General features: G+C 41.2%; 1 pseudogene; it reads right to left on the bottom strand.

Annotated features, from left to right (window-relative positions):
* Window positions 1–2,996: 2,996 nt before the first annotated feature.
* Window positions 2,997–14,864, bottom strand: LOC134401934 (tubulin epsilon chain-like; annotated as a pseudogene).
* Between the last annotated feature and the right edge of the window lie 11,657 nt (window positions 14,865–26,521).

Here is a 26,521-nt window from a genome sequence, read left to right as displayed (position 1 = left end):
TGACGGAGCAGGTACGTGAAGTGTGTGGGGGTGGGCTTTCCTGGTGCGTGCGAATGAGCGGGGGTGGGCAGAACAAGCAGGGGGCAGGCGGAACGAGCGGGGGCAGGCAGAATGAGCGGACGGAACAAGCGGGGGGCGGGCAGGGCAGGCGGGGCGGGGCAGTAGCGAGCGAGTGGGGGGCGGGAGAGAGCGAGGGGGCGGGGGTGAGGGAGCAGGGCGGGGTGACTTACCCGCTCTATAGGTAGCGTCTTGCTATTTACTGTTTTACTCTGTACAGCACCATGTACATTGATGGTGCTATATAAATAAATAAATAAATAAATAATAATAATAATAATAATAGGTTCGGAAGTAAATGGAGCCCCTGGATGCAACGGAAGCTAGGTGAAGCCAGGGGTTCCATTTAATCCCGGACCTGCTAGGAGCAGGTAAGTGATGTGGGGAGTGGGTGGACGGGACGGTGGGGTTTGGGGGGTGGGGGGCTTCCCCGGGCCCGCTGCCGCTGCAATTCATGCGGCAGCGGGCGCAGTCAGGACGGGACGGTGGGGTTTGGGGGGTGGGGGTGGGGGAATTTCACCAGGTGCTGCATGCATACAAATGACACCTGCTGAAATTCCCTTTTCTATGCAACTGTTAAAGATACAGGAGCCCTGTCCTCCTTTTCACATGGTCACCCTAGCCATATGGAAAGGAGGACAGGGCTCCTGTATCTTTAACAGTTATTATTATTATTATTATTTATTTATATAGCACCATCAATGTACATGGTGCTGTACAGAGTAAAACAGTAAATAGCAAGACCCTGCCGCATAGGCTTACAATCTAATAAAATCATAGTAAAACAATAAGGAGGGGAAGAGAATGCAAACAGGTACAGGGAAGGGTAAGCAGGCACAGGGTAGGGAAAAACTAACAGTAGAAAGTAACAGTAGAAGTCTGCACAGTTTCATAGAAAAGGGAATTTCAGCAGGTGTCATTTGTATGCATGCAGAACCTGCTGAAATTCCCTCTTCATCACAACAGTTAAAGCTGCAGGAGCTATACTACAGTGACCACATTTAAAAGAGGGCAGGGCTCTGGTCATCCTTTACAAAAAGCCATGAAATTCAATAAACAAAAAAACTACGGTTTATAAAACAATGTTAAGGACGTACACTTTTCCACCAAGCACCAAAAAGCGGGGAAATTGGGAGTTAAGGTTCACCAGCCTTAACGCCACATCCTCCCTAAGGAGGCAGAAAATACCAGTGAAATTCTCATTCTGCCAAAGTAGATAAACCATGAGGACAGGATGGAGAATAGGATATGCAGACGTGACTGTGGGGTTGTGGAAAACTGATGACGAACAACTTAGAGCCACCTACTTCTTTTTTTTGTTAAGAGCAGCCCTTCCCCAACCTGGTGCCCTCCAAAGGTGTTGGACGACAGAGCAGGTAAGAAACCTCCCCCTCCTGCCTGGTCCTGCTGCCAGGTAAGCCCCAACCCACTAACGTGCTCCATCGTCACTGGGCCCGGGCTTGAACTGAGCGCCCTGATCCACCCGGAAGCTCAATTCAAGCCAGGGCCCGGTGACGACGGAGCAGGTAAGAACCCCCCCTCCGGCCTGGGCCCTTACCTGGACCTGCTGCTGCTGCTGTGCAAACTGCAGCACCGGCTCCAGGCAAGCCCCCAGCCCAGCCCACCCCACTTACCTGCTCTGTCGTCGCTGGGCCCGGGCTTGAATCGAGCGCCCTGGTCCACCAGGAAGCAAGTCCGCACCTGCAGCCTTGCTTCTGGGTGGACTCGGGGGCTCGATTCAAGCACGGGCCAGGCCATGACGGAGAAGGTAAGTGGTGGGGTGCGGGTGGGCTTGCCTGGAGCTGCCACCCCAACAGTTCATGCAGTGGCGGCTCCAAGTAAGGGGCCAGGCAGGAGGGGGGTTGCCTGGAGCTGCTGCAGTTTGTGCAGTGGTGGCAGCAGGTCCAGGTAAGGGGCCAGGCAGGAGAGGGGGAGTTCTTACCTGCTCCGTCCTCACCTGGCCCAGGCTTGAATAGAGCCCCTGGGGCCACCCAGAAGCAAAGCTGCAGGTGTGGCCTTGCTTCCGGGTGCACCAGGGTGCTCAGTTCAAGCCCGGGCCCAGCGACGACAGAGCAGGTAAGTGGGGTGGGGTAGGGGGGGCTTGCCTGGAGCCGCTGCCCTACGTTCCCCTGCTGTCCCAGCATTCCTGACCATGGGACATACTGACTTGCAACGATGGATCATTGTAGTCCAACACCTTTGGAGGGCACCAGGTTGGGGAAGGGCTGCTCTAAACAAAAAAAGAAGTAGGTGGCTCTAAGTTGTTCGTCATCAGTTTTCCACAACCCCACAGACACGTCTGCATATCCTATTCTCCATCCTGTCCTCATGGTTTATCTGCTTTGGCAGAATGAGAATTTCACTGGTACTTTCTGCCTCCTTAGGGAGGATGTGGCGTTAAGGCTAGTGAGTCTTAACTCCCAATTTCCCCGCTTTTTGGTGCTTGGTGGAAAAGTGTACGTCCTTAACATTGTTTTATAAACCGTAGGTTTTTTGTTTATTGAATATATAAATGACATGTGCTGAAATGCACTTTTCTATGCAACTGTTAAAGATTCAGGAGCCCTGTCCTCCTTTTCATATGGTCACCCTACTAGTGGGGAAAGATAGACCAGGCTTTATTTATTTATTTATTTTATATACCGCCCCATAGCCGAAGCCCTCTGGGAGGTTTATAAAAGTTAAAAACAGTGAACATTAAAAAGTATACAAAATTTAAAACCATCAAAAACATAAAAGCAACAGTATAAAAACAACGGTATCCATTTAAAAACAACTACATATGAGGAGAGTTATACTGTAACAGGGTACTGTAATATCCTTCTATTTCCTATATATATATATTCCAGCATCTGTGCAATATGATATATGAGAAACTGTTAGCCAATTGCCACACAGCATCTTTGAGAATGACATTTATCACAATCATTGCAAAGAACAACCTTTTAAGAATGGGATGTGACTGGGATGTGTTCTTAGGATGTTGTTGTTTTTCAATTCTACTTAAGAAGGTTCAACATGGGCTGGATTGCATATTTATTGTTTGCTGATATCTTTTTACCAAGCTCCTCAATTGTTAAACTGCTATCTTCAGTCTTGGTGGATCTACTGCAGGTCCACAGTTAGCAGCATCTAGCTGATTATTAAATCTATTAAATCTGACGAAGATGAAAGGGCTTCAGAGAAACAGCTCTGCTCCATTCCACCAATGTGTAGGTAATGATGAAGATGAGCTTTCTTCTTGTACAGCTTTATGAATCTCTCCTTGAGCTCTATAAAAGTCGGCTTCACACAAGTGTTATTTGCCAGTGCTAACAAGGAGTGAGAATGGCCTACAGGAGGCACTGAACATAAGCCAGTTTTCCATCCTTCTTGATTCCAAGAGACAAATTGAAGTGAGAGTTTCAACCTTTCAATGTTTCTACGAAGATCCGAAACCTGTACGTTTCCTCTGACTAGCAGAGCACAGGCAAGGTACAAGCTGTGTTTTGGGTCAGCTCGTAACCGTTGGTGATCTTTGCTAAAAGCATCTGAAAACATCTAGGCAGGATCTATACTACTGCTTATAATGGTTTATAATGGTTAATACAACCGTTCAGGCCCAGGACACATTACATATACCGTTTTCATACCGTTTTAAAAGTGTTATATCCTGCTTGGTGTAGATCGGCCCCATGTCCAACCTTCTTGAAGGCACATTTACATCAGCCAATGTATAAAGAGGAGTCAAACTGGAAACCAGCTAATGAAGCCGAGGAAATGGGACCAAATTCATACTGATTTCATTAAGATCCATATTAAGAGATCCTTCAAACCTAGCAGAGCTGGTCAAATTCAGCAGTAAGTTAGCCACAATATTATTCATAGTATCAAAGGGTTTCTCCCGAGTATGCTTTATTTCTCCTGTACTTGAAGTTACCAAGCTGGTTTGCTTTACAGTTGATCCTAACTTTCCACAGTTGGTCATCTGATTAATTTTACTAACTATGTCAAACAAAGATTCATTTTCAATTGGCAGTACACAGTCGGCATGGTCACTGAATTCCTTCTGAGTTCCAGATGACGCACAGGGGATCCCAGGGTCAGTGAGGGATCATTCCTCCCTTGCCCCGGGATATAGCCCTACCCTTTGGCCCCACTTTTTCTGTGGTCTCGGGCTGAGCCTGAGACCGCAGAGTGTGTGGCCCGTTTCCGCGGCTTGACCCCGCTCCACACAATTACTCACGCGGAGCTGCGCCCATCGGGGCTAGGGTTGGGGGAGCGGGGAAATCGATTTTTTAAAAAAACACCCACTTACCTTGAGTCGCTTGAGTGCTCATGTGCTGCTGGCCCTTTAAAAATAAAAAATGGCGGGTGCGACGCCTCTTCTTGAGGTCGTTGCACTTTACATGTAAACGGGGGCAAGATCTCACATTATTCACAATGCTAGGTCTCCCCTCCTCTCTCCCGGACTTTACAGTAGGTCTAGCTAAGGCCTATATGATACTTTGAGAGTAATGTACAGCTGGACAAATTTGTTGCAAATTTGTTGCAATGAAACTGCCAAAATAATATTTTTTAAAAATGGATCAATAAACAGGATACCAAACATCAAATATTAAGTAAAATATAGAATTAAAATCTCACTATCAATCCAATTCTAAACTAAACAGCATGCAAGATTTTTTTAAAAAAAAGAATTTTAAAAAACTATAGTAGTACTTTGTAACATGAGAAATGTGCAATTTTGGCAGGATTATTCCCACATTTAAATAAGTGAATGCTAAAATGCCCCCTGTGACAATCCCTGGCTGGTTGCCTGGTTGTATATGTTCCCAATACGCCTTCTTCCAAAACACTTAAAATCCCACAGCCACAACTTGAACATTTCATGTGGCAGAAAAACTTTTCTTTCTAACGTTGGTGATATTTAAATAAATGCAAGAAGGCCATGGGACTTGCAAAGGTCTGGAAGAGTACAGTCTAACCAAAAGAAGATGTGAACAAATGACTGTCATGGCTTTGTGGCTAGCCTGGGGAAAAGACTGACAGTTATCATGATGTTCAGGTCCAAATGGAAAATATTAAGGAAACATGGGAAAGATCTACACTCCTGCTTTACAACGGTACTGAAGTGCACTGACCACTATTGGGGCCCATTACCATTTTCAAACCACTTTCATACCATTTTCAAACCACTTTCACATAAAATGTATTGGAGGAACCAGGGTCACTTCCAAAAGCTTGAAAAATCAGGCATCTGATGTCAGAATACTAATTTAAGTATCAGAATACTGTAACTTCTATGTAACAATGAGGAGGATGGTAAAGAAAACACAATCATAAACAGGAATTATTGGCTAAGTGTTCCCAGCAGCTAGGAATTTCAAGACAACCTGATTACTAGAAAAGCCATAAAAACTTACTATCTAGTCCAGCATTCTGTTTGCATAGTTGCCAACCAGATGCCCACAGGAAGCCCATATGTGGGACATGAGCGCAATAGAGCCCTCCTGCCCATGTTCCCCAGCAACCAGTATTCAGGGAGACATACTGCCACTGATACTGAAGTTCGCATATAGCAGTCAGGACTAGTAGCCACTTGATGCTCTTACCCTCCATGAATGTGTTTAATCCCATTTTAAAGCCATCTAGATTGGTGCCCGTCACTACATCCTATGGTAGCAAAGTCTACATTTCAAATATCTGCTGTGTGAAGAAGTATTTATATCTCTGTCCTGAATCTTCCACCATTTAGCTTCATGAACTGACCCTGGGTTCTAGTAATATGAAAGACGGAGAAGAATGTCTCCCTATCCTCTTTCTCCACACCATGCATGCTTTTTTAACTTCTATCATGTCTCCCCTCACTCTTAAGCTAAACAGTTCCAAATGTTGTAAATGTCTGAACGACAAAATGTAAATGTCTCTTATTCTCAAAACAGGTCACATGAAGTATAGTTCAAAATGGTTAAGGCACTTCTAGGAGGAATAGAAAGCAAATATTTATTTTTATACCAAATAGTAGAAATAAAATGTGATTTTTTCCTCATAATAGTGGGCAGCACTGCAGCAGAGATTCAGGCCTTGCCTTCACTGCACTGGTTCCGCGTTCCTCCTAAATGCTGAGGTTTTGCTGCTGTGGGTGGCATTGGGTAATCCCCATGCCAGGATAGAGTGCAGGGTTTCCAGCAGTCATCCAGGTACTGGAACCACCCCCTCCCCTGCCTCCCACCACCCTCTTCCCATTTTCTGACAATCACGTAGAGAGAAGAAGCCATCATGGCTTGTCCCCCTTCCCCCTTGTGTGCTGCATGTGCTGTGCATACAACCGCCATTCCAAGCACACATTGACTTGGAAAGAAGTTCAGCTAATACATATTAAAGTTCCCCATTCCATCTTAAACCTATTATAATACGCTGAATGGGCTTTTTCATTTTCATTTTAGTATTTTATACTAAAGTCCCATTGAACTTACATTGAATTTCCAATGAAACATACTCAGGATTGTACTGTAGGAACTATTTTGACCTCACCCATGCAGAGTTTTAACAATCATGCACTTTTCTTTCTTTTTTTTTCTTTTTACATTCAGGATGAGAGAGGGTGTGTTTGTCTCTGGCTCGAAAGAGAGAGAGCTATTTGGCTGATGTAACTTTGTGGGGAGTAATGCATCCTCATCCTCAAGTCACTACAACGGGGCAGCATTACTGTTAGTTCACAGCTAGCCTTAGGATCTTTGTAGGACCCCCATGATACAGTCACATTATTAAAAATGTGAGAATGCTAGTCAAGGGTTTTTAGTAAAACCCTCATGCTAATATTCTACCTTAGGTCTTTGCTAGACCAGGCTATATCCCGGGGTGATACCCAGGATCGTCCCTGTGCATCCAGATGACGCACAGGGGATCCCGGGCTCAGTCAGGGATCAACTCTCCCTCACTCCGGGATATAGGCCTACCCTTTGGCCCTGCTTTTTCCCATGGTCTCGGGTCCGAGACCGCGAGCGTGTGGCCCGTTTCCGTGGCTTTTCTCAGCTCCGCACGAGCCGGGAGCCATGCACAGGCGCCCACCGGGGGCAGGGTGGGGGAGCGGGGAAATCAATTTTTCTTTTAAAAAAACCTCACAGTTTGTCATTTGTGAGCTCCTGCACAGCCGGCCCTTTAAAACTAAAAAAAAGTGGTGGGCGCGACGGCTCCCTTCTTGAGCTTGTTGCACCTTGCACGTAAACAAGGGCAACATCCCGTGATACTCACATCGCGGGATCTCCCCTCCTCCATTGTAGACTTACCGGTAGGTCTAGCAAAGGCCTTAAGAGTAGAGTAGTAGCGATATGTCATAAATCAATAACTCACTTTCAATAATATCATGTTTTTGCGTTTTATTTCCATTTTTCTAAGTCATTAAAAGCAAATGAAAAGTCTTGACACATGGCCAGTTACTACTGTTAAACATATTTTGGATTTATTAATCTGGAGATACTACAATCCCCAACATGTAGAACTATACTTAAAGCCTTGCCCTTTAGACAAGGTCCATTTTCTGGAATACTGATACTGACATATAGATGTGTGTTTTTCTGTTGTAGGTACTATCTAGTTTAGAGGAAAGCAGTTCAGTGTAGTAGTATGTGATTTTCCAATGAAGAACTGCCATTTTGACTGCTAACAACCAATGACATTTTCTTTTGGGGCAGTGGTCAGGACGGGGAGAGATTCCTGATGGTGGAGCTGGTTAACAATTGTCTATGTATTTTCAAAATCCATTCTGTATCCTGAAGCTAAAATAATTTTATATTGTAATTTCTTTAATTGTACACTGATTTTGACATTTTAAACTGCATTAAAGGGCATCTTCTATAAATGTATCAAATCACTCTTACTAACAGTCTTCGATTTGATGGTCCACTGAGAAAAAATCTGAGAGCATTCAATAGTGTCTCAAAATTTAAGTGCATAATGGACCTCTAGGAGAAGTTGATTTTTATCATATCAATATGGTATCTAGCACAACTCATTAATCAAGTAAATCAAATAATAAATTATAGGAAAGACTCTCAGTCTAATTCAATATGATGCAAGATTCTTTAATGACTTTGTTTTAAAGAGGCACCTGTTGAAAAAAATACCAACTTAAAGTTTAACACTGAAAAGGGAAACTACTTGTTGACATATATTTTTGATATCAAGATTAAGGTACCAATAAAATGAAAGTACGATATCATTAGTAAAATAATGAATAGTTTTGTTTTGTAATAGATTCAATGCTTATGGGAAATGCTGACTTCAATATCCTAAAACTGAAAAGTGAGCACACACTGTGATAATGTTTTTTGCAGTAAGTACGAGCTGCAGGGTTCGGTGAGACTGGGCATTTGCACCTTCTGCTTTTCTAGTTCTCAATTAGACCACCACTGCTTTTCTAGTTCTCAATTAGCACTGGCACCCAAAACATTAGGCAAGACAATGAGATAATGCTTGGGTTTGTGCACCCCACCTCTCGCACATTAAGGGGTCATATTGAGAGTGCCTTGCCAAATGGCCTTAAAAATTCTGGAGCAGGCCCTAAAGTATGTGCAACTCCAATTTTGGTTAGCCATAAAGTTATACACTAACAAGAGCTAGATAATTAGTCATTAACACCAAACCATGTTTCAACACAGGGATGGGGAATGCTTTTTCCTCATCGACGGCCACATTCTCTCATGGAGTATGTCAGGGGCTGCATGGCAGGGATAGGTGGGGCCCGAGCAGACCCACTTTCTCTCTCTTAAAATAATCACCAGTACCTCTCCCTCACACATACACACACTCACCACACCTCATCCATCCATATACATATATGCACAAGCCTTCCTTCTCCTTTCTCCATCTTTAAAATGAATGACTTCACCCGCTCCTCGTTGTTCCCTCCAGAAAAAATGAGGGGAGCAGTTGCTAGGCAGGCAGGAGCACTGAGGGAACCACAGTGGGTCCAAGGAGAAGGGACAGGCCCAAGGAGGAAAAGTTGTGCGCTGGATGGGAATGCACCATGGGTTGGATCTGGCCCACAGACTGGCTAAACCCCACCCTTGGTAGGGCACTACAAGGCTGAGCCTACTCGAGCCTCAGGCTCACACACTCATCCCTCTCTTGTCCTCCTCCTCTGGCACACAACAAAGGAGTCCAGAAATGTCTGCTTCTGGGTCCATGTTGTTCACTAGCAGCCAACAACAAACCAAAAGGGCAGAAGTTGAACAAAGCACAAAAACAAACGATGCCAAAAAAGCACACAACTGCATACAAAATAAATTATTTTTGGACAATTAAGTCAACTAACTGGTTATATCTCAAGTCTGGATTTTTACACAATTAAGTAGGTGGATTCTTAATGCACAGATGCTTTTCAGTCATGTTGTATGTTGTTGGAGGGTTCCCACATTTCACGGGACTTGCTTTTTAGCTCTGAAAAGGAGGAAGGAGCTGCTGCTGATTAGAAGGTAATATACATACATACACAAACACCTAGATAGTTGCATAAATTATCTGCCCTAATAAAAAGCACCAGCCTATCCCAGCCTGCTCTCCTCCAGATGTTTTGAACTATGATTGCCATCAGCCTCAGCAGGCATGACCAATGGTCAGAGATGTTGAGATTTGTAGTCCAAAACATGTGGAAGACATCACATTGGGGGAGGCTGAAATATACAATGGCTATTATAGCTTCTTTAGGGACAAAACAAACATTTTTAAAAATCTGTATTTATCAGTTATGCCCCACCCACCCCATTTTTACTCTAGAGGGGGCTCCAGATCTTCAAAGCCCCCTTACCCTCCCATGCTAGGGTCCCAATCTGAGACCCTGTACCTGTTTTGGAATAAAAATGAAAAGAACCCCATATCTTCTAGATACAGATTTAAAGTAAGCTCTGTTTTGGCCATAAGTCAGAACGCGTAGCTGTCAACAAGGGAGGCAAGTTTATTTGTGTGTTTTTATCCAGCACTGTACAAAGAAGAGTCAGGTAGACAAAATTTAATCACAGAAGTCAAGCGTCCGCCAGGCCACTAGGGTTAACATTGTTAAATACGCCATATGACTTTTTAAAGGCTTATGTGATCATGCGCCTGACATTTTGGTCTTCAGAACAACATTTCATGATGGAAAGCTGTGACCTTGATTAAAGAGTCACTTTTGCCCATTTACTCTTTAGGCTCACACGTCATTAGGAACTTTGACCTTATTGAAACCTCAAACCATCAATTGCATATGCTGAGCAAGTGAAATACTCAAAAAGGTAGTACAAGATATTCTTTGTGAATTAAATTCATCTACTCATGTTTTTCAAAATGCGAGACTCTCACTCTCATCAAAAGCTGAGAATTGTTTGCCTTTTAAAAAAGAAAGCAAATTATGCCTTATCATGCCAGAAGGTAAATACACACAATAGAACTGGAAAGCATGGACACTTCTATGTTTCTGTTAGAAAAAGAAAAGTCCATTTGCCAATTCTTGTACCTATGAAAACCGCTGTCTCTAAAGCTATGAGATTAGAAGAATTTTAACAAGTATGTTTTTGTTTTGTTTTTCACAATGCTGTAATAACAGGGGAAGCCGTTCCTGCAGTTCTCTTATTTCATACAGCTGTTAATTTTATTTATTTATTTATTTATTTATTTCATTTATATACTGCCCCATAGCCGAAGCTCTCTGGCGGTTTACAAAAGTTAAAAACAGTGAACATTAAAAAGTATACAAAATTTAAAACCATCAAAAACATAAAAACAACAGTATAAAATGGGCACAGGAACATCCTTCCAGGCCATACTTTCAATGAACATCCCTGGAGACCCCAAATATACACAAAAGGACTGGCCTTAAACTCACCAGGCAAGCACAAACAACTAGAAGCTAAAAGGCAGACAGAGGTCTGGCCTACCACATGCATTCAGGAAAGAGGGGTAAAGTGACCATATGAAAAGGAGGACAGGGCTCCTGTATCTTTAACAGTTGCATAGACAAGTGAATTTCAGCTGGTGTCATTTGTATATATGGAGAACCTGGTGAAATTCCCTCTTCATCACAACAGTTAAAACTGCAGGAGCTATACTAGAGTAACCAGATTTAAAAGAGGGCAGGGCGCCTGCAGCTTTAACTGTTGTGATGAAGAGGAAATTTCTCCAGGTTCCCCATATATACAAATGACACCTGCTGAAATTCCCTTTTCTCTACAACTGTTAAAGATACAGGAGCCCTGTCCTCCTTTTCATATGGTCACCCTAAAGAGGGGTGCATTCCATTTTGCCTGCCATGCCACCAACATTTGTCATAGTAACAACAATGGAGACAGAGGGTTCATCTTGACGAGCACAGAAGGAAAGCACATTGCTCTTGTTCTCCGCAGTCTGATGAATTCAGCTGTACTCCATCAGAGTAATATGGCTATGCTAGCTGTCCCTAAAACACAGATTTTCAGTGCCAGGAAAAACATACTTTGGGCGGTGGGTGGAAGTAATAGCTCCCACCCCCTCCCCCATTATGCCCAGTTTTCTAAGAAGAAGCAAAAAATTCCAAGTCATCCAGGGCAGGATCTGAAGGGAGGATCTGCATTTGTGGAGGGAGCTTTTATCCTTTACTTTGCTAATGCACACTTGTGCATCTCCAGTTTATGAAAATAGAGATCTGCTGGTTCCCTAACAGTTTGCTGGAATGGAATGAAATGGGGGGTGCTCTCCCTATGAGAGCACCCCTGCCCCAATTTTGCCCCATTAGAGCAAACTGTCAGGGAACACAGCAGGTCTCTATTTTTATAAACTGAAGATGCACAAGTGTGCATTAGCAAAGTAAAGGATAAAAGCTCCCTCCACAAATGCAGATCCTCCCTTCAGATCCTGCCCTGGATGACTTGGAATTTTTTGCTTCTTCTTAGAAAACTGGGCATAATGGGGGAGGGGGTGGGAGCTATTACTTCCACCCACCGCCCAAAGTATGTTTTTCCTGGCACTGAAAATCAAGAATCACTGCTCAAGAAGCAGGCCAGAAGGGCTCCTTTAAAAAGAAATGTTCAATGAGAAAGAAGGACTCCTTAAGAGGAAGGGACTCTTTGGGAGCAAGGACTGTAACAAACAGCAGCTGAGCTGTGGGTGGAACTCAGGAAGCTCTGGCAATATAAGCCTGCAGTATCAGGCCAACTCCACCCAAGCCTTTGCTAGGTTAACAGCTCCCTTTGAGCCATTACATCCAGTTCATTGTCTCCCCCCCCCCCCCCACTGGAAGATGCCTCAGAGGAGGAACAACTGGAGAACCAGGAATCATCAACAAAGATTAAACTAATATGTGGGTGTGAAGAGCAGCCACGTATTCAAGTTTAGTCTCCAAGACAATGACTCTTATTATTTTTCTATTTTGCTACACAGCATCTAGGCCAAATGGTCCATTACTGAAGTAGCAACCACAACAACCATAGATCCCAACCCAGTTACTTACATTTGAAGACTGAAGTAATTACAATGTAATTCAAAAGTTTGTGTTCAGTTAATGCTTAAAAGTGCTTTGAGGATGACAATTGCTTCCAGGAATGACACGTCTATCCCAGGGCAAATTTCGTTCTGTTTTTATGCAAAAGGCTTCCATCAATGTTCTAACAGTAAACAACAACAGAAATTCCACTAGTCCTTCCTAATGTTAATGGCCTAGACTACTGTATATGTGATTTATGTCTTCTCATCATTTGCACATTTCTTACAGAGAGTCAGAAGGCATTTCAGATTTGGATTTTAAAGGAGAAACCAAAATTGACAATAGGACAGCTCAATGTATCAATTTATCTACATGCATATCATCTTTCAAGCACACCTAACATTTCAAGGAAAGGGAAGAAACTGTCTTGGCCCTTGGAAGGGTGAGAAGAAGAATTATAGAGTGGGGAGTGGTAGGAAAACCACAGTGTGCACGCCTCTTGCATGACCCCCATGGTTTACTTACCCCTCCCTGCTCCATAGGTAAATTCCTGTCCTCCAACCAATGCTTATCCCAGCAGCAACCTTAGCAAAAATCACATTGTGCCAGCCACTCCATCCATCACTATGCAATGGTGACCACAGAGATCACCTGCGCCAGCTAGAGCATCACTGGATGTTACAGAAACTCTAGGCAGCCATCTCTATGGTCAGCCACATTTTTCCACAGCGTGCACAGATTTACCTATGGAACCCCCATGACATGACATGGTAAACCACCCTTGGGTCCCTTAACCCCACTGCAGAGGGTGGATACCTGGGGTGAAAATCTTTACTGATTGTGGGCAGGAATTTCACCCCTTAACATGACATGCTAAGCCTCTGTGGATCACTCTCAAATGCAACCCTCAGTGGTTTAGCGTTACATCTGCACTCAGCCATGGTCTCATCAGATTACCATACAACTTTACCATTCTGCAGAATGGGAGACTTCCAATAAGTAAGGTGTGTTTCATCTCTAAATGCTGATGACATATGAGTTTTTAAAAATGGTCCTCTTACTTTCAGAGAATAATACCACAACATGATTTTAAGTATATTACAGGTCCTTGAGTTTAGAGTGTCCCCAAGCACAAATTCACATAAGCAAATTGACATGTTGGAACATGAACTGAGTGGATTTATGCGGAGTTGGCCATGTGATAAAATGACAACGAACTATGTGCTTGTAGAATCTCTTTATCCCCTATTTACTGTACTATTTTCCAGTTTTGTCATACGAAATGGCCCTTGAAGTTGCTTCTCACATTTCTTTGGAAAGATATAGTTTCTGAGAAATTATACCAACAAATGGGACCTGCAACAACATGTTGCAGTATATCCCCAATTCCTAAGGAGAGGAGTGCTCCAGTTCAGGGCTCCATTTAGCCTGAAACAGGAACCTTGTAGTGCTGTTCAGACCTTGTTGTGATGGGGTGGGATGGAGTTTTAGTTCAGGATGGAGAAAGGGGAAAAGGACACCTTTTAAATGACACAGTTGTGTCTTCAGGGCCGATCTACACCAAGCAGGATATAACACTTTAAAAATGGTATGAAAATGGTATATGTAATGTGTCCTGGGCCTGAACAGTTGTCATAACCATTATAAACCGTTATAAGCAGTAGTGTAGATCCTGCCCCAGTTGCTCTCAGCTGAAAGGCTATCAATGGCTACTAATCCTGATGGCTATATGCTACCTATAGTATCAGAGGCAGTAAGCCTGGATACACCAGTTGCAGAGAAACATGGGTGGGAGGGCGCTGTTGCACCGTGTCCTGTTTGTAGGTCCCTGGTCGACAGTGGTTGCCCACTGCAGGAACAGAGTGCTGGATTAGATGGACCCTTGGTCTGACCCAGCATGGCTCTTATGTTCTTATGAAAGGAAGGTGAGGATCAGGGTGGACAAACAAGGCCTCGCCCAGTGTCTCATCCTTGTTGTCTGTATTCCTGATCTTGCCAAATTGAGCAGCAAAGTCTGAAGGTTTTTTTTATTCACATTCAGTTAAACATAAGTAGAATCCTCCATACCATCAAGTCAATGTAGCAAGAGCAGGAAGAGGGAGAGTGGGGCCAACAAACACAGGGATGTTGGGGTGGGGCTTATGCGCATGCTTCCTCAATGTTTAGGCCACATTTGTGCAGGCAAAATGTTTGCATACCAATGTAGTCTTCCTGATGCCTGATAGTGCTGGCTCCAGTTTTTTGAGGGCCCTTGGGCAAGACGCCCTAAACCTTCTCACCACCATTGTCACTGACTGCTATTGCTCATTTTCTTTTTCATCACTGCTACCACTTCCTCACTTGAGGGGCAGAGAACCAGGGAGCCAGTGCTCCCCCTTCTCACCAATACCATTGTCCCGGCAAGAGCGAGAGGCAGGTGAACAGCAAGTTGTAATAGTGAAGAAGAGGATCAACTCCAGGGAGCTCTGGTGAGTGGGTCCAAGCAGTTGCCCAACCATGGTTACCCTTGAAATATTATGTACTAATGATGAACATCTTATTGGTAGAGTATATAAACTGTTATTACAGCTGGAGGGGGAGAAAGAACAAATGAAGGGCTGTATGGTCAGATGGGAAAACAATGTGGGGCATAAGATTCCAATTGAATTATGGAAAAATATGTGGACAAAAGGTTTAAAGTACACATTAAGTACCAGACTAAAGGAAAAGATTTATAAGATGAGGTATATATATGGCATATGTCTCAATCAAAGTTAGCGAAAATGTATAGTGGTTGTTTGGGGGACTGTTGGAAATGTGAAGAACAAGAAGGACCCTTTTGTGGTCTTGTAAAAGAGCAAAAGCATACTGGGTTAAAATACATGTATTAATGCAAAAAAATAAAATAAAGATAAACATAGAAATGAAACCAGAATTGTTTTTACTCGGACTCGGGGATGATCAATTTAAAGAAAAAATATTGTTACTTCAATATGTGGTGACAGCGGCAAGACTACTATATGTGCAATATTGGGGGAAAACACAAGTACCAACAATGGAAGAATGGCACCTCAAGGTGATGGAATTGGCGGAGATGGCGGAATTAACGGCGCTAGTACATGAAAGAACAATAGCCTCATATGTATTGGACTGGAAACCTTTTATTGAATATATACAAGAACAGCAAAAAGATGATTTATTTGTTTGTGTGTTTTATATATAATCTGTACCTTTGCCTTTGATATATATACATTAGCTTGTTGTTATGAAATTCGTACCTGGTAATATAGAAACAATGGATGTTTACCGTCTGACATGAAGATCGCTTTAAATGAAATATAGCCGTATGTATTGTGTTTATTTTACTAGATGTATGTGTGGTGTAGAAGTTTGTATAGTTTGTAGTGTTTGTTTTTTGTTTGTTTTTTGTACCTTCCTTATGTGTCTGTTTTTTGTGGAAAATAAATAAAAGTATTAATTGGAAAAAAGAAATCTGGCTTTCTTCCTCTAATTTACAAAGTTATATGCTTCCATGTTTCTAAGGTATCCCACCACCACCCAGGATGATAAAACCTCTGTTTTATTTTTGGGCACCCCCATTTCACTTCTAAACTTGCCCACCTAAGTTTACTGTTGGAATATCTGTAATAGTAACCGTAATTCGCCCAAGAAAAGAAACTATATGAACTCCAAAGTTGCTCATGGATTTTTTTGCCCTACAAGCATCTTTCAGTTAGACATGTTTTGTAGTTCCAACCTAATATTTTCAGAGTTGCTACTGAAGTCTAGAAATAATTTGTGTACAAACTGTAAGATTCTGACGCATGCAGATGTTTTCTAACTTTGACATAGTACAGAGTAGAATACTGAGCAGTTTTATTTCAAGAAATTAGCCTTTAGTTAATAGATCAATAATGAATTCAACTCACATACACCAGCTATATCTAATTCTCATGTACTACACACAGCTGCTACTCCAAAGAGAATCATATCCATCAAATCAGGATCCAACCTTAAGATTTACTTCTGAGTAAAGATTCAGTGGATTACATTGTTTGCTCAGAACTCAGAGGGATCAAAGTAAATATAGGAAATCTCTTCATGAATGCTGATAATAGGTATCTTGGTTTTATATTGTGGGTTTAAGTCTTTATATTATATTTTATGCTGTACTTATGGTTTTAATTTTTGTGAACTGCCCCAAGAACTTGGGCTATTGGGCAGTATAAAAATTAAATAAATGAAATATTTGGAAGTGAGTCCAATTGAAATTAACAAGATTTACTTCTGTTGTAAAGGGTTTAATGACAATTGTACTGCCTAGAAATGATGGTATGCTATTTAACAAAATATATCATCATTAGTTGATTAAAATGCTATTATTAGTAAGTACATATCTCAGTGGAATACTGTATTTAATTGACCCCAATCAGGATATCCATTAAAAGAGAGAGAGAGAGCTTGCTCATCTTATGATTGTACATAGGAGATAGCAGAAAATGACATTCTTGCTATTGTTTAAAATGCACATTTCATGTCATGAATTAAAAAGCAGGAAGAGTTTAAAGGCCTACTTTTACTATTGTCCTTTTCATGATTATGCCCATGTTTTTCTACTTGTGAGTGCCCCAGAAAGAAATTGCATTGATGAATATAATGAAAGTATTAACCTGTTGATCACTAAATCCAGCTATATTAGAAACCAAATACTACTCATATAAATTAGGGTACCTGAGCTTTCATTTATTTTCTTCAAAAGTAATGTAGGAATTTCAAAGAAAACTAATCTTCCATTCATAATCTTACTGGAAGGGTTTTCTTCAGTACTTTTTTTAAAGGAGAAATGCTACTTCTGCTATTACCAAGTATTAAGGCTTCACCTTCCATCAAGACATTGCATAATTAACTTATGGAATTCATTGCCACAAAATGTGGCAATCATCACTAGCTTAAATGTCTTCATAAATAATACATGTCAATGATTTATTATTAATAATAATATAATGGCTTTAAAAGAGGACAAGACAAATTCATAGAGGATAGACATATCAATGGCTGTTAGCCATGATAGCAAAAACTGTACAGCTTGCCATCATTTTACCAGATGCTGGGGACAGTAATCCAATAACAGTAATCCAAGGGTGGGCAATGTGTGGCCCTCCGGATGTTTTGGCCTACAACTCCCATCAACCTAGCCAGCATAGCCAAGGGTGAGGAGATATTGCAAGTGGAGAAGGAAACATGGAATAAAGACACAGACACCAGAGATCGGGATAAACTAGGGCCTCTTTATTCAAATAAGGGAACTTCAACCTTCCCTGGATCTCCACATAAAAGTGTGGAAATGATTAGCTCCTTTGTACAGGCAACTAGCCTGTTATTATGGGTGAGCCACTCTCCAAAGCCTGGAGTCAGGTAAACCCAGCCCCTCTTAGTAACACTTAGTGAGCGTGAAGAGACCACATGCATCACCCCCGCCCAGTGCCTCACAACTCCGAATAGGTGAGGCAGGGAGGTCCCCAAAGGCTCGAGAGTCACATAAGACCCCTAGGAGCAGGTCTTCTGGATATGCCAATCACCAAAAGGTGCCAGAGTGCTCACTGTCCCTATTCTAATATCGTGCAAATTCTTGCACACCCCTGTCAATCCAATCCAATCCACCTATTGACTCACTCTCCGCTAATTGTAATACCAGTATGAAGTAGGCAAAAAACCTGTACACAACTGAAGATTTGTGGCAGATAAAATTCCTACTCAGTCCCCGCTCCAAAGGGAGTGACTGGCTAATCCCATACTATCAAAAGGGAGGGAGGGTGGGAGCCGGATAGTATGGGATTAGCCAGTCACTCCCTTTGGAGCAGGGACTGAGTAGGAATTTTATCTGCCACAAATCTGCAGTTGTGTACAGGTTTTTTGCCTACTTCATACTGGAATTGCAATTAGCAGAGAGTGAGTCAATAGGTGGATTGGATTGGATTGACTGAATTTGCACGATATTAGAATAGGGACGGTGAGCACTCTGGCACCTTTTGGTGATTGGCATATCCAGAAGACCTGCTCCAAGGTTTGCCACTTTCAGCAGTTTGCAAGCTCATTCCTCTAACTTTGTCACTTACCTCTGATTTTCCACTACCCTGGCTTCCATAAAAGTCAAATCACTAATTTTTACATTCTGCTCATCCCAGGGTTCTCCAATTCCATCACCTGCTTAACTGAGGCAGTGCTTTGCTTGGCTGTATGATGTACAAACTACCTTTAAAGGTACTGTTATGCTATAATAGAGACTGTGGCCTTTGATAGAGAAAAACGTCCTGATGCATAATGCAATTCCAATCTAATGCTTCAAAGCATTAGAAGTTTGGATAGAATCTGTTATGCTAAAAACATAACAGATTCTATACGTTATGCTATGAGGCAAGAATGATTAAACCACCTAAATATTTTCTCTGTTGGGTGTGAACTTTCAAGTGAACTCATCTGTTTATAAAATAGGCCCACAAAGGCCGAAATCTTTGGCAACAGTAATGGTATATAAGCTATCTTGTTATAACTAGTGCAAAACAGCTAATTTGCTATGTCTGGTATAAGAGCTGGATCATGTAAGCTGTACCTGTTTTCATTGTTTTCCATGGCGACTAGTTGTTAAAACTAAACTGCTTCCTCTGTTAACTAGTGGTCTGGTCTAAACACCTACTTCGAGTAAGCTAGAGAGGCATAAGCACAGGGTGTAGGTGGCAGTATTCCTAATGACAATAATACATGAGCAGATACAGGTTTAGATAGCTATATAATTAATTTGCAAACAGTAGGGCATAATTTTTAAAATACCTAATTAGAGATGATGCCACATTTACTGCTGTCTCATAACAGAGATGTAACTTTAAAGAATGCCCTCAGCATCGCTCCAAGGACAACTAATGTATGTTTTTAAGTCACTTGGGATGCCTTTTATGAGACATAAACAAATTGGCATAGTAAAGAACTGAATTTTATTGGTATCTCTCAGCTAACAATATCTTATTCCTCAGGGTCTTCCATGCACCTTGGGATCATGAATACAGACGCTATGAAGACAGATTTCTTTGCAGCTGCTTTCCTAAAGGAACATCTAAATGAAATCTCTCACTGTCTTTAAAGATCACAGGCAAAATCCTCTGGTGTTCTTTGCAAAGCAAGCTACATCGAAATGAATGGGTGGTGGAAAACAAGAACACAAGGGGTCTCATGCTCTGTTTTTTTGTGCCCAATGTCGGTAATAGAAATATATAATCATATTAGGAATTTCACATGTTTCTGATCTGGAGATACTGATGTAGGATTCATGAAAAATATTATTTAATTTTCTAGTATTGTATGAAATGTGGTGTAGTGGCTAAGATGTTGGTCTGGGATTTGGGAGATCCGGGTTCTAGTCCCCACTCAGCCATGGAAACCCACTGGGTGACTTTGGGCCAGTCACAGACTCTCTGCCCAACCTACCTCACAGCGTTGTTGTTGTGAGGATAACATGGAGAGGATGATGATTATGTACACCGCTTTGGGTTCCTTGGAGGAAAAAAAGCAGGATATAAATGTAATAAATAAATAAATAAGCCCTGAACCACAATCTTCAGAATTTCCCTGAAAACGTTGCTACATTATAAATACCGGTAGACCCATGCTGGAATCTCTGATATGGCACTAGTCATCTCCCTTTTTAGTTCCAGTTTGAACCATGTGAGTTATCCAAGCAATTTGTCCAGCACTTCTTTAAAAAGAAAGGAATGCATAGTTTATAGCTAACTGTTTTTTCTTCCAAATCCATTTGACATACATGGGCATATCAAATATGTTCCGGTATAGTTTCCCTACAGCCCAATCAGTAATGCAGTTAAGCGGGCTGCCTAGAAAGGCTTGCTTTGAAAGTTTCAGGCCCAGGCTAGTTAAGTATCTTTCTGGGATGGGCATCAGATTCAAGGAAAAAGCATTGTACTCAGTGACCCACTGGGTCCCTTCCAATTCTACGTTCTGTGATTCTAGCATTTTTCTCACAAAAAGAGTTAGGAGGCCCATAACTTTCATTTTATCTTTATAGCATCCCTGGTCATGCTCTGAGCATAGATAGGCTATGGGGCGGTATATACATGTAATAAATAAGTAAGCCACACCTGCTGAAATTCCCTCTTCTGCACAACTATGTATGATGCAGGAGCCCAGTCCTCTTTTGCATCTGGCCATCTTAACTTACTGTACAGATATTGTGAGATTTTCTTGAGCCAATTAGAAGCGGGTTTAGAATCCAAGTATCCATTTTTCCTATCCGTCAGTGTAGTGTAATAGGTTTTCAAAATGAAGAACTGATATACTGAACATTTCATTATAGGATGAGAATATTAAAGTGCACTAGAAAGAAACTCCTAGATATATTACAAGTTTTCTTCTTGTAGAGTGATCTACAAGCTGCCATTTCTGGGAAAAGGTCTTGGTGAGTTATCAGTGAAGTACTTACTGGAAAATAGTTCTGCTGTTTCTCATTCTCACCATCTGCTTTTGTTGTGGGTAGGGAGGCGTTATCTTTTTCTGCTTGCATACAACCCGGGAACAGTTCTTATGCTACAGGAGTGTAGTGGCTGCCACGCCCTATGTAATAATTTCAGCTTTGATGAAGTTGGTGTGGAAAGCATCTACTTTGTTGGACTCTCTCCCATGCTTTCTTAGATTTAAATGGGACTGCAGAGTTGCAGGAAATGGTAATGGGAGAGCAGCAACCCCATTGTTCCCATAACTTAAGAAATGGCTGTCAGATTTTGGTAAAAAGATACAATGGGTCAAAATTCAACAGCTGTCAAAGTCCTCCAGCCTTGTTTATTGTTGAGAATTACTCTATGAAGAATAGAAATGAAGATGTTTAAATTGCTTGCTTCAAAGCCAAATCACTTATATGCCAACGGTAGAATCACTTATTCTACTGTTCCAGGCAAGTTCTGCTCAGCTAACACCCAGCTTTGTTCACACACATACTGTACATTTTATCCACCCGGGACTGTGGGGAAGGAAGACATTTTAACATGGGATTATTTTTTTCATTCATGATTATAATTACAGAGATTATGTAATCTTCTGATTTAATAATAAATATCCCAAGTATTATTTCTATGTGCATCTTTCTTTTTCTTTTTTGCTGATAACATTCAGGATGTTTGGATACTTAAATAAAAGAGTTTAATCCCATTAAGCAAATGTTTATAAAGATACCTTGGAACTAAAATAGGATAAAATGTCCACTGTTCCAACATATTTAAGTGCAGCACAGTGAATGAAAAACAACCCAAAAGATAAACATTAAATGCAAAGAATTATTAGCATACTTGCACACCTAGACTTCCCATTTTATGGGAAAGTTGCCCCAAGAGTTAAAACAGTCTAAATTTAATATCCCAGTGTCTGAAGGTTTGAACCAGGAGTTCTTAAGAACTAATAGTGCCATTTAGGCCCCATTCACACAACACGCTAAACCATGCTGCTTAGCAGCATGGTTTAGCGTGTTGTCTGAACGGGGCCATACAATGAGAATAGAATCAGAAGTGTAGCATGTGCTGCAACAGGGCTACTGCCCTGAAACGAACTCTGCTCTCGTACACTATCTGACACTTTAAATTCTCTGGATAATGAGGAATGCGTTTAAGACAAGGACACCTAGTTATTTTAACTGTAAAGCCATGTTTTTACCTATGGATTGAACACAACTTAAAACCTTTGCTACTGAAATCACACACTTTATACCAGGGCTAGTGAATGCCCAGATCAACATCAATCTTCACATTTTTAAAAAAGACCAGACTCCAGCCTATTTTATTTACAGTGTGAAATCCATGTAGAGTAGCGAGCCACATGCTGACTGAACCAGAAACCCATTTTGCAGATGTGCCTTTTGAATATCTTACTGGCATTGTAACTTTTTTTTTTAACTTCTGGTAATTGCTTTAGAAGAACAAAGCTCTTTGTTTAAGGGGAGCTCAGGGAGATCATAATTGCCATAAGGTACAAGACTGTTTCCAAGTATTTCTGAATTGCTTTTCTTTCTACATTAAATATTTAACGTCTAATCTTTGGCCAAACTGTAGAAACCCACTAAGGTCCATGGGTGATGACATCAGGAAGAGAATGGAGACCTGCCAGTTAAATGCTCTGTGTAATTTTCACTATATAACCACCATTTGAAAAGTATCTGGCTTTATTGGATATAATATCCAAGAATACACAAGCATGCAGTCAGTGAAGAGTGGACCATAAGCAATTTGTTCTACATGTTTGTGAAGAATTAAAGATTCACAAATTGGTTAAAAAAATACCAACAACTTTTTTTTCACTTGCTGAATATTGAGAAACAAATGTTTAGCTTTCTCTTCCTCTGTATAATCTTTACCCCTTGTGGGTTTTTAATTGAAAGACTTATCATTCTTAGCACTTTCTTGTCAGGACTGATGCCAATACTGACTATCTACTGGTATCCAGCAGTGAGACAGTAACCCAGTACTCTGAGAGGGAATTGTTCTAAAGCAAGCATTGTCTGGGGTGGGGGGAAGCAAGATCAGCTAAAGGGCACCTGTTTCTCAACCATGTGCTCAATTACTCCAGATGCTGTTTTGCCTTTCTAAGAGAACAGATTCTCACCAGGCAGACTGGACTACTACTTTTTTGTTGAAGGACAACACAGTGTGAATTTAAACATGCATAGGGTATGATACAGCCAAAACGTTCTTCCAAAACCTCATTGTTTGCCATGGGAGAAAATAATGCACATCCTTTATTTTCCCACTGAAAACAGAATGACAGAAGTGCCTAACTGTGGCTGGATTATTTCATATCTCCCAATAAATAAGTAAATTGGATGCTATAGGTCTGGAATGGCAACAGACAGCCTGTGATCTAGATCCAATCTCAGCAATTTTATCTGAAAAGTCTGATTTTCATCAAGTTATAGTTTTAAAAAGGATTACCCACAGTTCCATTTGTAAGAAATATAAGCCTGTTTTAGGCAGGGATTCTGCATGCTTAATGTTGCATCTTTTTTTCTTTTTTAGATTTTGTATATAATGCTTCAGCCATCCATGACTGCATCCTTCCCATAACAGCAGAACCGTTACTGCTAGAGAGTGCCAACTTTATTATGTAGCCTGACCACTGTCCAGATAACAGAATCATTCCTGAATGTGAAGATGTTGGGAAGTCCTCCTATAGATCACAGCACATCTGCTAAAAGATGCAAATTATATTTTAAAGCCAAACAATAAAAAATATAGCATGAAACTGTGCAATACTTAGCACCCTCTACTGCTACCTTTGGTAGCAGACTGCCCACAAGCAAAGCAGGATTTCCAGTCAATACTGTGTGGGGGGGGGGGTGGGTAATTATTTTAAATGCCAAGTTAATTTGCAGATTAGAGTATCTCTTCAATAGATTGAAAGTCTGGTTTGTAAATCAATTCTCCTGCTGAAAATGCATCCAAATATGACTCATATGTTCTCCATGAGCTGGAACAGGAATAGTTTGCAATTCTATAAATGTAATCTCCACCCACCCACCCTTCATTTAGATCATATTCACATCAATGTAGTTTGGGTTGTGATTTGTTACGCAGTAGTAGTTCTTGCATCCCAATATTTGCAACACATTTATGCACATTTTGCCCCAGCTTGTTATAATCAATCAGAAATAAATAAATAAAAATACAGCAGGAAAGTTGCTATTATAATGGTATATATGTATATACATATCCCTCTTGGAACACCTACTTTCAGCTGCTATCTCTTTATTCCAATGTTTGCATCTGTTTATGCAAAACCTAATTCGAATGGATGCAAAAGACTACAGGATAAGAAGTCATCTTGTAGATTTCCCCCCACATTATACTTTGCTGAGCCAAAAAAAAAACCTAGATCCAAAAAGCATTTTTAAAAGTTGTAAATAACATAAGTAACTTCTAAATATAGATTTTAAAGTCCTCTATGGTGGAATAGTTTGGAATGCTGCATAGCTTAAGTAGCCATAAGCAGCAGACCATTGCCTATTGATCTCTGAAGTAATGGAAAAAGAACTTCAGGAACGGCTATCAGTGATAGATGAAAGCTAGAAGGTAAGAGTTATGCAAGTAAGGGCTGATGGACAGAAAGCCAACATTTGCTGAAAGGTACCTGACTTCACCTTATAAAGGTACCTCACTTCACCTTCTATTTGACTTCCATGTCAGCTCTGAGTCCTGCTCATCTTCAGGAATGAATACATTTAGGGCACGATCTTGTGCATGTTTAGACAGAAAAAAAAGTCCTACAACTCCCAGCATGCCCCGCCAGCATGGCTGCCTGAGGAATGCTGGAAGTTATAGGACCTTTTTCTTCAAAACATGCACAGGATTGCGCCTTTAAAGACATTATAATCTGGCTACCCATTAAATGTCAGTGTATGGCCTTTATTCAGTATTAGAAAGTGTCTTTAAGTACACGTGGGGTCAGGCTCTCAAATTCTAAATAAATGTTCAATATAAATATTATGGCTCTATTTTGTAAGGTTCTTTTTATTTAAAGTTGACAGGTATTTGCAGATATGAAACTGGCACATCTTCCTTCATCATTCCATGAAGCTGATTGGTGGAAGATTCAGGACAGATAAAAGGAAGTACTTCTTCACACAGCACATAGGTAAACTATGGAATCCACAGTCATAAGACGTAGTGATGACAAACAATTTGAATGGCTTTAAAAGGAGGTTGAATAAATTCCTGGAGGAGAAGGCTATCAATGGCCACATTAAAGGTAGACTATAAATATTTTAAATTAATAAAATAATATATTCTAAGTTGGTATTCTATTTTTCTGGAAATGTGCTGTGTTTCTTTTGCAAGCCCTGGGGATGGTTTGCAATAGAAATAAAGATTTAATATCCATATTCTACACAGGACTAATCAAGCCTTAATCTCCCACTGTCAAATATCAGTGAGTTGGTCCTCTAATATTCCTACAGGGTATCAAAAGTTTAATTGAAATTCATTGGTCTAATACGAAAACCAAATATTAGGTATGTCACCTGATCTACTATCTACAGGCTCCAGATTAAGAGAAATGGACTTTCTATACCAACTACAAGGCAAATGCAGCTCTGTGTGGGCAAAGGGTTTGCCTTAAGTCCCAGGGTGAATATATGTGTCAGAGAGAGGAGGTATTGGATTATGGCTGGAATAGTTTTGTAGGTCTTAATGAAATAAAATCAGACTCAGTGGCTGCCAGCAACAGTAACCAGGAATCTACAGTATGCTCTGTGGGTTCTTGCTTAGACCTTGATTTTCATCCAGAACTATAGCATTTGCTTCTGCCAGATGTTCGGGCTTGGGCCAACAATCCCATATAGGCTCACAGGAAAAACAAACCTTTATCCTTATGCGTAACTATGAGACTCTGGCATGGGACTCTATATAGCTCTAAGTTATCCCATGACTGCAGCTGGGTAGTACCATTTTTAAAAACCCTTCCTTAAGCCTTCCAACCTGTATTCTTACATAGTAAACAAAGGGGACCAATTCCTGTTTTTCAAGCTGTGGTTTTAAATGGGATTGTTAAATTACCGTTCACTTCTGTAGATCCAGGCCAGAGGACTATGTGTCAGCAGCTTGAAAGGGCAAGAGATTTACATTCAATACATAACCCAAGTACTGGGACCCTGTCCATTCATAAGGCAGGCTTGGAGCACTGCAGAACCTGTACAAGCCATGAAGTACCTTTTCACTTTTCTTCTTCTTCAGTTCAATAGTACTAAAGCAGCTGGTTTCCTTTTGTTGTCATGGGGGTAGAGGGGGAGTCCGGGAAAAGGCAAACCAGTGTGGCCACCTTACCGAATTTTGCTTTAATTGTACATTTCATTTAAAAGAGTTTTAGGCTAGGGTGACCACGTGGAAAGGAGGACAGGGCTCCTGTATCTTTAACAGTTGCATAGAAAAGGGAATTTCAGCAGGTGTCATTTGTATATATGGGGAACCTGGTGAAATTTCCTCTTCATCACAACAGTTAAAGCTGCAGGAGCCCTGCCCTCTTTTTGTT

Source organism: Elgaria multicarinata, chromosome 7 (genome assembly GCF_023053635.1).
Source record: "Elgaria multicarinata webbii isolate HBS135686 ecotype San Diego chromosome 7, rElgMul1.1.pri, whole genome shotgun sequence".
NCBI classification, from domain to species: domain Eukaryota; kingdom Metazoa; phylum Chordata; class Lepidosauria; order Squamata; family Anguidae; genus Elgaria; species Elgaria multicarinata.
This window is presented reverse-complemented; position numbering and strand designations above follow the sequence as displayed.